Raw genomic sequence first — 16,457 nt, 5'->3', positions numbered from 1 at the left:
GAAGTGTTTGCAATGCAAGGTGGAACAAGACTGACTGACTTATATACTGAGAAAAGGGAAGTGACATCACAGAAAAAGGAAAGAACACCATCTTGAATTGGAAAGAGCCCATAGACCAGTATGGGAAAAAGAAAGTAGTATAAAAGAAAAACAGAGCATGCTGGGACAAAAACACGAAGAAGACAAGATGGACACAACATGGACAGAGACAGGCAAAAGACCAGACAAACCTATCACCAAAAAAGAAGAAAAAAGGGCTACAGGTAAGTGTATAACGACCGGGAGTGAAATATCTGCTTCCCAGAATGTGTAGTCAAAAACGTGGGGAACGGCGCTCCGAGTATCGGTAGCACGTTCAATCCGCGAGGACAGAAAGAGACGCCGCGTCTGAGTGTGGCAATACAATCGGGCCACTACTGAATAGTAGCGGGTGTCATTACGCCTGCACCGAGGAGGATACTTATTCTGGATATCTGATTGCGTTCCTGTGCAAATGCTTCACAGTTTAACACCATAAAATCGCTGGACTTGTTAATGTTGTATTATGGAGTCCCACTGCATGGTCCAGACTGACAACGGGTCACTTTTTAAAGGTAAATAGGTGCAAGATTATTGTTCACAACACAACATAGAATGGATTTATCATATTACATATTACTCACAAGCTGCAGGATTGATTGAGAAAATGAACAGCTTACTAAAAGCCAAATTACAAAAACTAGATGAGGGCACCGTGAGAAATTGGAGAGATCATTTAAATGAGGCCTTGTTGATAATTAATAATAGACCCTTGACAAATACAAAAATGCCATTAATGTAAATATTAAACCCAGCATTACAGATACAACCCCATGTAGCAACAAATATGTATGTATGTATGCATGTATATGAGCATTGATATAGCGCGTTTCGGCATTGGCATTGAAGCGCTCAAGGACATAAATAACGAGAGGACGACAGAAAGCCAGTAACCCTACAGTGGAAACAGCCAAGTTTTCACCCACTTCCTGAATATCGTGAAATTGTGTTCTTTCCTGATGTATAGCGGTAGACCATACCAATATCTGGCAGCCGCCACTGAGAACTCTTTGTCTCCCCACCTGACTCTACGCGTTCTACAGACCTGGATCAGGTAGGACTTGTCTGATCTTAGGACACGTCCTGGACGATACCACCTGAGTCTATCAGCCAGGTGTTCAGCACCATCCCCATATAGCGCTTTAAAGGTAAGGCAGAGGGATTTAAAAATAATCCTCTTTCCAACCGGAAGCCAGTGAAGACACTCTAGGCTATGGGAAGCCGACGCTAAACGTGGAAGTGCCAAAATCATGCGAGCTGCATTATTCTGAATTAGTTGCAATTTCCTCAAAGAGCTCTCATCAATATCCAACAACAGCGAGTTGCAGTAATCCAATCTGGACATGATCAATGCTAACATAACCATGACTCTTTCCTCCTGCTTCAGGAACGGTAAGATTTTTCTCAGGAATTTCAGGATCCAATAGCTAGATTTGACTAAGGCACTAACCTGAGGTTTAAAACTTAATGAGTCATCAAAGATCACTCCTAAATTTCTAGTAGCCCCGCATGGGACCGGTATTGCCCACATTCATCCGGCCACCATCGCGGACTCCACAGTTCCTTACTGCAGCCATACAAGACAATCTCCGTCTTGTTTGTATTAAGCTTAAGCCAATTCTGTCTCATCCACCGATTAATATCCTGCATACAACTATTAAACTGCTCTGCCACTTCCTCCCAATTGCTCCTAGACACTGGAATGATACGTTGAGCGTCATCAGCATAAGAGGATGGGATAAAACCATATGATCGGATAAGTCTTGCCTGGGGGGCCACATAGACATTAAAAAGCGTTGGACTCAACGCCGAGCCCTGGGGTACACCACATGGCAAATGAAAAGCTGGTGCTTTAAGGCCCTCCCAGCTTACAATATTAGATCTATCACTTAAGAAAGACTCCAGGATTTTAAGAGCTGAATGTCTTATTCCAGCATGATGAAGGCGAGAGACCAAGATCGCAGGCGAAATGGTATCAAATGCCGCAGAAAGATCTAATAGTACAAGAACAGCGCCTTGCCCCTCATCCAGTAGTTTCCGGATGGAGTCAGATGTCGTTAGTAGTGCTGATTCCGTGCTATGAGCCCTTCTAAACCCATGTTGTGACTGATCAAAGCCTCCAGCCTGGTTAAGAAACATGGACAGTTCATAATTAATGTGTTTTTCGAATATCTTAGCCACTGTCGGTAGCAAGGAAATAGGTCGCAGGGGGGTATCCTGATTTGGAGAATCCTGGGGGTCTATCCAAGGATCCATCAAGGGGAAATCTGCATGTATTTGCCGGATTTTGGTTTAAAAAAACGCCGCAATTTGATTACAAGTTGCCTGAGAATTAGGTGAGGTGGTAGAGGGAACAGGAGGCGTGATTACCGAGCGAGCGAACTACCTTAAATAGTTCTTTAGGCGCATTAGATGCATTCTTAATTTTAGTAGAAAAAAAGGCTGATTTCGCCTCAAAACAAGCTGCCGTGTACATTTTTAAAACGATTCTTAATTTCTCCTTCTCTGTCTCGTTAGGATATAACTTCCATCGTCTTTCTTGTTGACGGTACTTCCTCTGAAGCACCTTCAAATCACTATTAAACCAGGGCCAAATAGTTTTTTTAGGCCTGCCCTCCGGTTTTAATATCACCGGGGCCATTTTGTCCATGGCGAGGGCTAAACCTGAATTAAAAACCTCCAGAGCAGGCAAATGAAGATTCTCCGCTGCCTCCCAGCCTTCCTTTACTGCCGGGCCCAGCTGAGTCTCAGTAATTTTATTCCATAACCGCAGTGATTTGTTGCCTGATTTTATCTGTTGGTTGGGGAACCCCTTAGCACTTTTAAACAGAAGAAGGTGGTGATCAGTCCAGGCCAAGGGAGTGTTGGACACAGTCACCAGATCCTCTGGGCGGGCAAAAATCCCATCAAGAATATGCCCTGCATGATGTGTTGCCAAGGTGACTGAAAGAATCCAATCAAACGTGGCCATAAGATTCACCAACTCTCTAACATAGGGAAGGTGAACATTATCAAAGCGTAAATTAGAATCCCCCAGAATGATACAATTAGATGCCGCAATCACTGATCAATAAGAGAGGGCCAGTCTAACATGAACAAAGCAGCTGAGCCTGGTGGTCTATAAATCAATAGGCCCTCAATCAAAATGCAATTATTCTGGCAAATTTTAAAATACAAACCATCACAAGACTTATGTGGAGAACTGGCCGGTTCCCACTGGCAGGACAGAGTAGACCTACAAATAATGGCAAGCCCTCCTCCCATGCCTGCTAGTCTATCCAGTCTGAAAAAGGAATAACCACTAGGAGAGGCTTCGATAAAATCCGGGTTGGAGTCTGCCTTGGCCCATGATTCAGTTATAAAAAGACAGTCCACTTTTTTTTAGATAATCATTTCCACAATTTCGGTCTTATGTTTCGCCAATGACCGCGCATTAATCAATGCATAAACTACAGGTTTAGTTACCCCCAGCCTCTTAGGAAGAACCAATTCAGATTCACCTAATGCCAAGAATGGCTGGGAGGTCACCGGGGCCCAACCACAATCCCTGCAAACCCTCTGAAAAATCTGCCCTGAATATGGCAGAAGCGCGTGTTTGCACGGATCAGCCGGAGCCATAGCCCAGAGCACGGGTCCCGAGTAACAGTTACGACTTGGGATTATCCTGCCCCGAGCAGACCCCCTGGCCCCTGTCCTCGACCGTGCGCGAACGGGCACAGACGGGCTTGCCTTAGGCGTGCCTTTGGCGCGCAAGCGGCGCGCCCGCCCACATCATCCCAACAGTTATGGCCCCTTCCCTCTGCAAACGCCCCTCCACGTGACAGGCAGCACTAGACTGCTAACCTGTCTCCACAGTCAACAAGAATGGCACTTCAAAGGAGGGCGGGCGGGCTCTAACAGGCCCGAACCCGACCTCGTAAGGAATGTAACAATTTAAAATAGAGAGCAGTATGCACTAAAAAATCAATAAGAGCACATATAAAAATACATTAAAATAGAGTAAAAATACCACCATGTATTGAGAGACAAAAACGGGAGCCTTAGCTCCATACCAAGCAACACCAGAATCTGAAGGTCTTGATTTGCAGGCTTTGAACATGTACAGATTGAAACCAAGAGACACTGTGCTTCTTGAAACAGGTGCTGGGAGACAGATTCCCCCAGGGCATTTCAGATTGATTGCTCCTTGATCTGGGCAGCACTTAAAGGTATTCAGGTCTTGGGGGGAGTGATCAATTCCGACTACCAAGGAGAGATTAAAACCATTCTGTTGAACAGTGGGGACTTTAATTTGAAAATACAACCTGGTGATGTATTGCTCAAATTGTGATTTTTCCAGTTTATGGTGGATGTTAGAAATAGGGTCCCTGGTTGGCAGTCAGTTTGCACTCTGTCCAAGCTGGGACCCTCACTCTAGTCAGGGAAAGGGAGTTACACTCTTAAGACAACCCCTGCTCACCCCCTTGGTAGCTTGGCACAAGCAGTCAGGCTTATCTCAAAGACAATGTGTAAAGTATTTGTACCAACACACACAGTAATACAGTGAAAACACAAAATGGACACCACAACAGTTTAGAAAAGTAGGCAATATTAATCTAAAGCAACCAAGACCACAACAACAAATATCCAACATACACAAGTAAAGTTATGAATTTTCAAAATAATAGATCCTTACTCCATAGAAAACAAAGGAAACGTTGTTGTTACACAAATACCTGGTTTGCGCCAAAAATAAAGCCGCACGGGTGAGCATGCGTTGAAAAAGTCAGCAATGCGTCGTTTTTCTCTCCCACAAGGGAGCGATGCATCGATTTCCAGACGGGGCACCTCGGGTCCGCGCAGGTTTATATTGATTTTGATGACAAGCGATGATGCATGCTAAATCCGGTCGCACGGTGATGGAATAAACGCGCTGCAAACGGTTTGCGTCATTTTCAGTAGCCGCAAGTGGGAGTTGTAGGTTTCTCCAGCCATGATGCAGGTGATGAGTCGATTTCCCAGTCAAGATGCAGATGGTGCATTGATTTCAGCCGTGAGGCATATGGCACATTGTTTTCACAGTCTGGTTGCAAGTGGTGCATCAAAATTTTCCCTGCGTGGCTCCTGTGGAGTGACTGGATAGGGCACAACTTGACAGGGCAGGGGTCTCAGCAGAGAGTCGAGGTGCTGGCAGAGGAAGTCTTTGATGGCCCTGGGACTTCAAAACAGGAGGCAAGCTCAGTCCATGCCCTGGGAGACACTTCACAAGCAGGAATATACCACAAAGTCTAGTCTTTGTCCTCTTTTAGGCAGAAGCAGCAACTGCAGGGCAACTCAGCAAAGCACAGTCACAGGCAAAAGGGCAATACTCCTCCTCTAGCTCTTCAGCTCTTCTTCTTGTCAGGGGTTCCTCTTGATTCCAGAAGTAATCTAAAAATGTGGGGTTTTGGGTCCACTATTTAGACTCCTTTCTGCCTTTGAACTAGTCAAACTTTAAAGGAAAGTCTCTGTTGTTCACAAGCTACTGCCATAACCAGGCCTTTGTGTCATTGTCTAGTGGAGATTCACAAGCAGCCCAACTTTAAGTCTGACCCAGACGGGGAATACACAAGCAGGCAGAGTCACAGAATGGTTTAAGCAGGAAAATGCCCACTTTCTACAAGTGGCATTTTCAAACTGACAGTTAAAAAAACAACTTAAATAAAAGTTGTATTTTTAAATTATGAGTTCAGAGACATCAAACTCTATTTCTCAATCTGCTCCCAAAGCGACACTGCATTTAAAAATTATATAAAGGCAGACCCCCCCATGTTAACCTGTGAGAGAGATAGGCTTTGCACCAGTGAACACCAAATTTAGCAGTATTTCACTGTCAGGTCATGTAAAACACATCAGTACATGTTCCACGTTTAACATACACTGCACCCTGCCCCTGGGGCTACCTAGGGCCTACCTTAGGGGTGCCTTACATGTACAAAAAGGAAAGGTTTGGGCCTGGCAAGTGCCTACACTTGCCACGTCGAATAGGCAGTTATAAACTGCACACACAGACAGTGCAGTGGAAGGTCTGAGCCATGTTTACAGGGCTACTCATGTAGGTGGCACAACCAGTGAAGCAGGCCCACTAGTAGCATTTGACTTACAGACCCTAGGCACCTCTAGTGCGCTTTACAAGGGACTTACTAGTAAATCAAATACGCCAATCATGGAAAAGCCAAGTACACATACAAATTACACAGGAGCACTTGCACTTTAGCACTGGTCAGCAGCGGTAAAGTGACCAGAGTACCAAAAAAAGCAAAAACAAAGTCCAGCACACAGGCAAAACATGGGAAGCAGAGGCAAAAAAGACAGGGGAGTCCACGCCAAGGATGCCAGGTCTAACAGTGGATTAGTGACCAAGGGGACTGCCCCAACCCTTCATTCAGTGCATGGGTAGGGAGGTTTTTGCTCAGCTGACAAAACTCCTGGTGCTAAGGTGTGGGTAGAATCTCCAAGTCATCCCCCTGAACCAGCAGAAATCATAAAAAGGGGCAAAGACAATGTTCTGTTATTTTCATGAAATCAGGACATGGGAGATGATAATACATACCAGCTGATCCATATTATTTGCAAGAATGATTTTACTTGTCTCTTTTACACATCATACTACGTGGTGTCTTTGTGATAATAGCAACGTGTGGTCCAGATTCGGTTGTGTCCGAGTGGGGTCGGGAAGGGCCTAAAAGCCCCCCGCTCTGGACTGACTGACCAACAGCACTAATCGACACCTCTGCTGCACCGAACGAAGAATGTATGGATTTATCTGGTACAAACAGTTATGAACAGGTCACTTTGATGTAATTTTCACCTGTCTGGTGGCTATCCCAACTCCCACCAGTGTTCTGCTGAAAATTTTCAATGACACCTATGCTGATGGAGCAGTGGAAGAAAGTGACCTATGTACTCATTTGTCTCCACATGAGTACTGTCAGTTTTGTGAAGAAACAGCGAATGACAGATGGAATAACCTAACAAAAGTGATCACTTACAATATCACTGATGGTGACGTCTGTTATAATTTAATGTATGATGCCAACAACATTGGCAAATGTGCCCAGATGCAACTCGAAGAGACTGAAGCAACTTCATGGGAGCTACATACTCTGTGTCAGAGTAGAACTGACAAACTTTGCAAAAATGTGAATAATAGCATGATCTGCAAAAGTACAATATCTGCAGCTAGTCATATTAAGCATGTCAAATTACCCGTTGGATGGTTATTTTCTTGTGGAAATATCACATATACCTACATTCCTGCAAATATTACTGGAGGGCCATGTGCTTTTTCGAGACTAGGACTCATGATGTTTCCATTACATGCTGTATTTCATACTTGAAACACAAGGGAAACAGTTCAACTGAGTGAAGACTGTGATTCTGAAGTTCATTTATTATCTAAATCAGAATATGTAAGCCTAGGTCTTTCTATAGTAGGAGTTCCAGGATTAGCTGTTTATAATGCCTGAGTTATTAACAAATTAGCATGTTTTGATGGTTTAGAATATTAATCATACATCTATTGCTTTGGCAGAATTGTTACTCAATATACAAGGAACTAGAAAATCTGATTTGCAAAACAGTGCAGCTATTGACTATTTGCTTTTGAAGCACGATCATGGCTGCTAAAAATTTGAAGGAATGTATTGTTTTAACTTATCAGATCATTCTAAATCTATCCAGTCTCATATTGAACCCTTGTACAAATTGGTGAAGGGAGTGAAGCAGGATGTAGACAAAGGGTGGTGGGATTGGTTATTTAATTGGATGCCTGATTTTGGTCAACCTCATTGTATTTTAGGTGGAATACTTGTAGTCATTTGTATTATAATAATACTATGTTGCTGTATACTGTGCATACCTAGCCTAGTTACTATGTGTAGACCTAAAAGGGTTACTTTTATGTTAGTATGTCAGTATGTTATGGAGTCATTGGTCAAAGGGTGAAGTGTAATGCTATGTGTATGTGACCACCAACTTCGTCTTGACCTCTGACTCCATTTTGTGCTTAGCTTTTGATGCCGTCACAGTGGCAGTGCAGGGTTTTTCCACAAGAGCTTGTTTTCTACACTGAACGTGTTTTTGCTCTTCTCACCACAGAAGGGTCATACTGTGCTAGAAGATATTATAGGGGATGCAGCTACGATAAAAGTGTATAAGGATGAGCATGTTTTCATCAGGTAAAGGTTTGGCTCTGTTGCAGGAATGCGCATTTGGGCCTGGCCAGTTCTTTTGCATGTTTTTTACACAGACCAAGTACAGTCAGCATTTGAATTCCATAACAGAAGGGAGAGGGTTGCTAGAATCTTCCTCTTGAGTTAGTTTAAGGTATAAAAGACAAGGAAACTTTGTGCTGAGGTAGGGATCCGCCTACGAAGTGGGGGAAGGTCTCCTGTCTCAGCCGTCTCAGGGTTACCGGGCTTGGTGCTGGCAAGGATGCTCGTACATACAGCCACTTCTGACATACTGCATGTTTTTGCCTGTGTTTGTTTAAATGCTGTGATTATTTCTGTTTCCACACGTTTCACTTCACTTGAGTTAATGCTAATTTTCATATATTTGTGTGCTTTTATTTGATGTCTGGAAAGTGCCTTAATAAATTATTCACTCAGACTAAGAGTGCTGCATTCTTTGGCATCGTTTCCTCTTAGCAGAGCAAAACATTACACTGTGTCAAAAAAAAATTATGCAGCGGTGGCGCAAAGGGCTTATAAATGAGGCCCTGTGTTTTTCTTTTCCATTCAGCAATTCATGACTGTGCATGTGTTTTCTTGTTCTATCCCTAGTGTGATGCATCCCCCCATCAAATACCTAGCCTCTGTGCTATCTGCTGCTTCCCACCCCTCCACACTTGTTTGTAAATGTACAGGAACAGATGTAGACTGTAATGGTAGATTTTGTTTCATCTCCTGTATTCCATGTATTTCACAACAGCCCAGGCAATGGCATACTAAGGCTTTTGTGGCACTGGTGGAAGGGGTGGCTTCTTCTCTCACTCAGCAGATGTTTTAGACAGAATGCATAACTGAAGAGGAGATAACACTTCTTCTAAGGGCCCATAAATCTACTCTCTTGGCTATTGCAGAAGACAAATGGCTGGATAATGTTTCAGTTCAGAGGTTGGTGGGAGGTAAATTAGACCTTGACAAATGGTTTCCATTAAACCTCCCTCATTTTTTAAGTTTTGTAAAATAAGTCATGCATTTATTACATTTGAAAATATTGAAATCAATGTAGAGGTTTGAAATACCATAAGATATTGTGGCTCTACTCAAAGGAAAAAACAAACAACTAAATAAAAAAATGCCTTGTCTAGAACATAGTGAATGGATCACTTTTGGGAGAGAGTTATGACAATGCGATCAAGCCCTGGAGAAGCACTGAAAGAAAGACAACTCACTTGTGGTTTGCACAACAGAGGATAAACATGCAAATTATAGAGCTTAGAAAATATACTTCAGTACCTACATTGTTAATGCAGTAAAATAGATAATTCCTCCAAACAGGTTCGGCAAAATCTTCCGTAACTTGTACTTCAAACCACAGTCTGAGGGTCTGATTAAGAGTTTGGTGGATGGGATTCTCCATCACAAACATGACGGATAGCATATCCACTGTATTATACGTGCCATAGGATATAATACACTTGTAATATCGTGGTTGTTATATCCGTCATGCTTGTCACCAAGTAATCCCATCCGCTAAACTCTAAATCAGGCCCTTGAGCTTTTCAGTTCTTTGATCCTGATCAAACTCTTTGTGGCATTCAGTTGCATGCACCTAACTTTTCTTCTCCACCATCTTCAAATATTGGTGAGGATAGTGTGGCTCAAACTTGGGTGATGTGAATGCTCTCCATCCACTCACACCCACCATGGACAACTGCTTCATTCATATTGTGTGTGTCAATATATCTTTCTACATCAGGTACTATTTAACATTAACAAGTCCTCAGCTTGTAACAACATTATCAAATGTTCTCATACAAATAAAAGTTGACTGGTGGGTTCCAAAGCATCAATTGGTGACACTGACTGTCCCTCATACCCAAAAACAAGCGTTCACATTTCTGGGCTGTATTGAGCCATTCCTGTTCAACTGTAATTTCCATATTAAGGCCCCTCACTTTTGTACCCCTAGGAAATAATCTTAAATTCTGATCTCTGTTGGACATCAAGCAAAATCATTAACTAATCTGCAGGGGCTGAAACTTTGCATGCAGTCTTCTCGATCTGAAGTCCACTGACTGCAAGGAAATACCTTTAGTTGAGGCTAATCAATGATGTTTTCTCAGAATACAAACAATTCCCCTTAAGCTTTGCACGTCAATGGCCCAGTCTATAATTCTAATCTGTTCCAATGTTACCATGTGACAAGATGCCTAACATTGACCCGCAAAAACCTGCTGTCCTTCTGCAAATAAAAAAAAAGTAAGAGTGCAAAACCAAAGCCCAATTATCTTTCTTCCTTCTACCTCCACTTGGAACTTAGGGCCATATGCATGACCACTTTTCCCCATAGACACAGAATGGGTAAAAACCGTTGCTACATCAGGCCCTTAGACCCTTATTAGGAACATGGCGGTAAACACCGTCACCCGCCGTGTTGACGGTGAACAGATGACCGCCGTTGGTGATGAACAGAAACCGGCCATGTAATGATGTCAAAATTAGAAACCGCCAAAAATTCTGCTACCTCCAGCCACCACCAGGGCCCTTGATGGCAGAAAAGCTGCACACTCCACCCCGCCACCACCAAGCAGACAAATCCCCCGCCCTCCAAATAATGATGCACAAATCACTGCAGCGGTTAGTGGATATCGAACGGCCATTGGCGGTACGTACCGCCATGGCCAGCAAGTGGACCGAACACCAAGAAATGCACACATTGGCAAGTTTGAAAAACACACACCTGACACAAATCCACAACATTATAAAACACTTACACACACCCCACAATCCTTTGCTTCGCCAATAGGGCAACTGAGACTGACAACACAACACGCATACACAGAACGCAACATCACCCAAGTCACACACTCAACCACACAATAGCACCCTCACCAATGTCCACACAACACACCACCCACAACACACGCCATGTGACCCCCTAAGCACACACACTTCACAGATAGGGAGCTAAGAACAATGATGGACAAAATACTCAAGGTCGAGCCACAAATCTTTGGGGCACAGGTCCAGCACACACCCATTGCCAGGAAGATGGAGTTATGGCAGACGATTGTCAACACGGCCAACGCAGTGGGATACCTTACAAGCACGAAGGACGACATCCGCAAGAGATGGAACAACCTGCGCGGGAAGGAGATGTTGAGGGCATCCAGGCACTACATTGCAGTACAGAACAGTGAGGGAGGACCCCCACCTACACCCCAACTACACCGACTGGGAGGAAAAGGTACTGGCCATCCTGCACGCTGAGGGCCTCACTGGACTCACTGGAGGAATGGACTCGGGTAAGTCATCTACAATTACCCCATATCCACCACACCTGCAATGCATGCACCACTCCACCCCTCAAACTACCACCAGGACCACTACCCCACCCAGGCCAGAATCACTACATCCAGTCACCCTGCATGCCCACATACCCACTAACAGGCCCACATTCCTCCCCCTGTGCACAGTCCCAAACCCCTGCAAGGAATCACAATGGCACCACACCACCCTCAAAGCACCTCCACATCCCATTCAAAATGCAATGGCAACCCCACAATAGATCCCTGCCTGGCCCAAAAGGGGAATAAACTCCACAAACTAGGGCAGAGGTGTGCATCCTTATTTGAATTAGTAACATACATGTCCATTCCCCCCCCACAGGCACCACCACCCATGCCACCTGGACGGAAATGCCAGCGCCCCACATAGAGCCAGAGGCCCCACTCAGGACACTGGAGAGGGAAGTGTGGACAGTGAGGAATACCCTGGCTCATCACACAGTCCTGGACTGTCACCCTCCAGCAGCCCCACCCAGGACACCACTGACACCCCTACCACCCAGCCACCAACATCAGCTCTGGCCAAACGACCCCACACCAGTGTCTCCAGGCCACAGACTGGTGGAATACAAGTACAGAGGCCAGAGTTTCCACCTACTAACAGGCAGGATGATGATGGCCCCAGTACAAGTGGTACTGACAAACCTGTGCAGGGGACAGAGGCACAAGGGGCTAGGCCCAGTGGGAGGGTATCAGTGGCCCAGGGGGGAGGCCAAAGTATGGATGCTGCAGCCCTGGAGGTGATCTCTGAGGTCCTGGGAGCATACCACCATGCACAAGACAGAATGGGACAGATCCTGGCCACCCTGGAACAAAGTCAAAGGCTGCAGATAGCCCAACATCAAGAGACCATGGAGCAGTGGAAACAACTGAATGCCACTATGGCCACTATAGCAGGGGTGCTGCAGCACCACTACCTAACCTATCCTGAGACCCCCACAAACCAGGAAGCCCCTACCGCTGCCCAGGACACAGACCAGCCATCAACATCAGCAGCAGCAACTGGACTGATGGCACTGGCAAAGGACACACAGGAGACCAGCACCCCTACCTGTGCAGCCCAGCACCAGACACTCAAACGGTCTCTCTGACCCAGATATGGCACAGGAACACCTGCCAAGACCAAGGCCCCCACTAAGAAGTGACTCTTACATGGACTGTCTCCCAAGTGGGCCACTGTGCCACCATCCTCACCCGCCAATAGCAACATAACAACTTGCAAGGGGCAGATGGACCTATACCCACTGCCACCAATTGCAGAGCCCATGTACTTAGTAGGGATATCCACCATTAGCCCTCTCCCTATCTCTGTAAAGCGCACCAATGCATAGCTTTCCTCGCTGCCACGTTGTGCAGCATGCAGCAGGCCACCACTGTTCTACACGCCTTCTCAGGGCCATAGCACAGGGAACCCACAGAGAGATGGAGGCAATGGAATCTAGCCTTCAGGAGACCTTTAGTGCGCTCTATCACCCTCCTCGTACGTCCATGGGCTCATTGTAATTCCTCTCTACATCTCTCCTGGGATTTCTCACAGGTGTCAGGAGCCACTGCATGTAGGGATATCCAGAATCACCTGCAAAAGTGTTTGAAACAGGGCTGTAACAAACTGCCATTACTTGCAGACAACCTGGCTGTCAGCTATGTACAGATCCAGTGTCATACACACTCACCTATGAGCCATCCTCTATTCCCTTGTAGTTGATCCATCATGTGTGGTACATTGCTGTTTTTGAGGACAAATGAATCATGGACTGATCCTGGAAACATGGCCTTCATATGTGATATGTACTGGTCTGCAGTATACACCAATTGTCTGTTCATTGAGTGAAAGTTCTTCCTGTTTCTGAACACCTGTTCATTTACTCTGGGGGGGTGAAGAACCAGAACCTAATGGGCCTGGCGGCGCAGGGTACGCCTGAAATCTCCTTGGATTCACCTGCCTCAACTAACAGAGACACGGGACACTCTGTCAGGCGTAAAAGATCAGATTTTATTAGCTGCAGCTAGTACAGTTGTCCAAGAAGTACACAAGGTATGTTCTCAGGAGACTGCCACTTTACTTTGTGGCGCACAATCTTATATACCGTATAAAAACCATTTATTAACTACATACACTCCCAGAACACATAGAAAGGAGCCAGTAAGAATAATGTAAAGATAGAACAGAGCCAATAGAAATGTCGGAAAACAAGACAGCACCAATAGAAGGAATTGGAAAACAAAGTATCAAGTGACTTAAGGTTGCCTCCCCTCCAGCTGTGTTTGTCACCCCTCCCTTGAACTAATTCATTAACCGATCCACAACGAAGTTGCATGTGGTGTGATAAGTTTGTGTGCGTTTGGAGGACAGTTGTGAAATGAGAGAATACTAGCAAAGGACAGCGAAGGCCAGACGATAAGATAAGATCGGCGGAGAATAGTGTGAGCCTACAGATAGTTGAAACAAGGATTAGAAAACCAGACAGGGATTAGTGTACTCGGTCAGACCTTAATACCAGCCTTGTAAAGATAGAGGCAGAAGGCTATTTTGAACACCATGTTGCAGAATAAGCAGAAAAGGCAGAATGGACTTCGTTCGCTGTGCTGCCTGAGTGAAGGCAACATAAAATGGCGGCGGGCCACAAAATGGCGGGTCGATACGATCGTATTAAAAAATCGAATTTCCTCAGACCCTCCTTTTGCCAGAACTCAGGCAAGATACACAAACTCATGTTAATCTGAGTCGATGTCTATGGCCATGAGGTCATCAAGCTGTTGCTGTACCATCATTTTGATATTCTCTGCTCTTTGTGACTTGGGTTTGGGAATACATGCAGTAGCACATAGGTTGCAGATGGCAGGACCGCAGTGCATACAAAGACAACAAGAGAATATAAAAGCTAAAATTACTCCAAAGAATGTCAATACCTTCCAACCCCATTTGGACAGTAATCCCCAAAACCACTCTGAAAAGGACCAATCTCCTTCGTCCTGATGAATCGACTCGGAGATTATGTGTAACTTAGAGATAGCTTCGTATACTGTCGGAGCGTCATTAGGTATGAAAATACAGCAACTTGATCCGATCAATTTGCATACTCCACCACGGTCCGCAAGAACAAAGTCTAAGGCAACACGGTTCTGCAAGGTCATAAGACGATCAGCCTGTAGTTCAGCTGTAATGTTACTTAAAGCTCCTACAGTGATGTCTATGGTGGTTTCTACGACACGAACCAATTGCCTTATATTTCTGCTGTTGGCCATTGGACCCCAGAAGGGAAGAAATCCTTTGAGGAAATCTCCTCCCTCTTGTCCTGCTGTGTCTTTCGAATCCACAATCCCTCTGCCATATCTATTTTTATGATGGTTCGCAGGAGTGGTGTATGTAGGGGGAAGAAGAAAGGCTATATAACAAGTACCAGAGAAATCAGCTGGCAACCATGTATAAGCCCTATCGTGGCAAACGAAGTATGTACCTTGAGATGGTACTAACGGCAGTGAATTCAGGGCTGAATAAACATATGTATGGGAACATAAACTTTCTCTTTGTCCGGTGTTTGGAGTTCTACCATTTATTTGCAGACAGAAATTTCCTTGTTGGGGTATGACCCGTATCGGAGGAGATTTTCCTTGCTTAACCTTATCATTGAGGCTGGAAATGTAATTAGTTATGTTCCAATTGGTATATGCTTTTCTTTCATCTATGGAAGCTTCACTTTTTTCCATGATTTTAGCCATAGCTACCATTCCTTTTATCAATAAACTATGACTGAAATCTGAACCAACACTATGTGAACTGACAGGTTGTTTAATTTTACTTTGATATGCATTATTGAAAATGACAAAATAAGCCCAAGCGGAACCTTCATAGGAGAATGGAAGAACTAAATATGGCATTCCTTTTTCTACCGTATGTGGTATGAGTCCACACACCCAACAGTCAGTTGTATTGATCACTAACTGATGTTGATGTAACAACTGGACGAAGGAATTGTTAAAGTATTCAGTTCTTCTGATGAGTTCATGCTGGGGAAGAGTGTGAAATAGGTGCGGAGAGATAGTAGAAGAAGATGTAGAGGTAGGAGAAGAGACAACTTTTTGCTGCAGAGTAATAATGATCCAGTTTACAGATGCCAAAAGAATACACGACAATATAATGACGCATAGAGCAATACTACAACGACTATATATTTCTTTACAATTATTCTTTACATTTTTACTTTCTCTTTTATCTAATGTAGCCTCCATCTTTCTAAGTGGATGCTCACGGCAATCTTCCTCAATCACTGTAGTCACGATTATCTACCGTCCTATGACACTGTGAGGTCCTGCAGGCCTATTGCCACTTACTCAGGTCGTAACTAAGACTCCTACCGTGACCCTGCAACCGGGATAGAGTACTACATAGGAGAGAAATTTACAAGTTCTTTGGTCTTGGTCTCAAATTATAGCGTTCCTGTCCAGAGGCAGTCTGGTTTTGAAACAATGTTCCTGGATTTGTCGTGTTCAAGCGACGATGCGATGGTATTGCTTCTTGAAGGATGTCGTCGTCCTCTTTCTCAGAAAGTGTTCCAATTAGACGCGCATCACTGAATGGTACAAATTGCGGAACTTTCTCACTTTCAGAGTCACTGATGCCTCTACGGACCCACTGATCGAAAGGCAAGGGCAAAGGCACTTTCTTGCAGTGCACGGCATGCACCCAGTTTTTCTTTCCTTCGACTTTAACTGCTGTTCTTGTGGTCAAAAGAACCAGGCGTGGCTCTCTCCATCTGGGCTCCAAATTTCTCTGTCGTTGGAAATTTTTCGTGCAGACCCAGTCACCTGGTCGGATGGAATGACCTGGGTCTGTGGAAGCCTC

The sequence above is a fragment of the Pleurodeles waltl genome, chromosome 2_1 (genome assembly GCF_031143425.1).
Source record: "Pleurodeles waltl isolate 20211129_DDA chromosome 2_1, aPleWal1.hap1.20221129, whole genome shotgun sequence".
Lineage (NCBI taxonomy): Eukaryota > Metazoa > Chordata > Amphibia > Caudata > Salamandridae > Pleurodeles > Pleurodeles waltl.
This window is presented reverse-complemented; position numbering follows the sequence as displayed.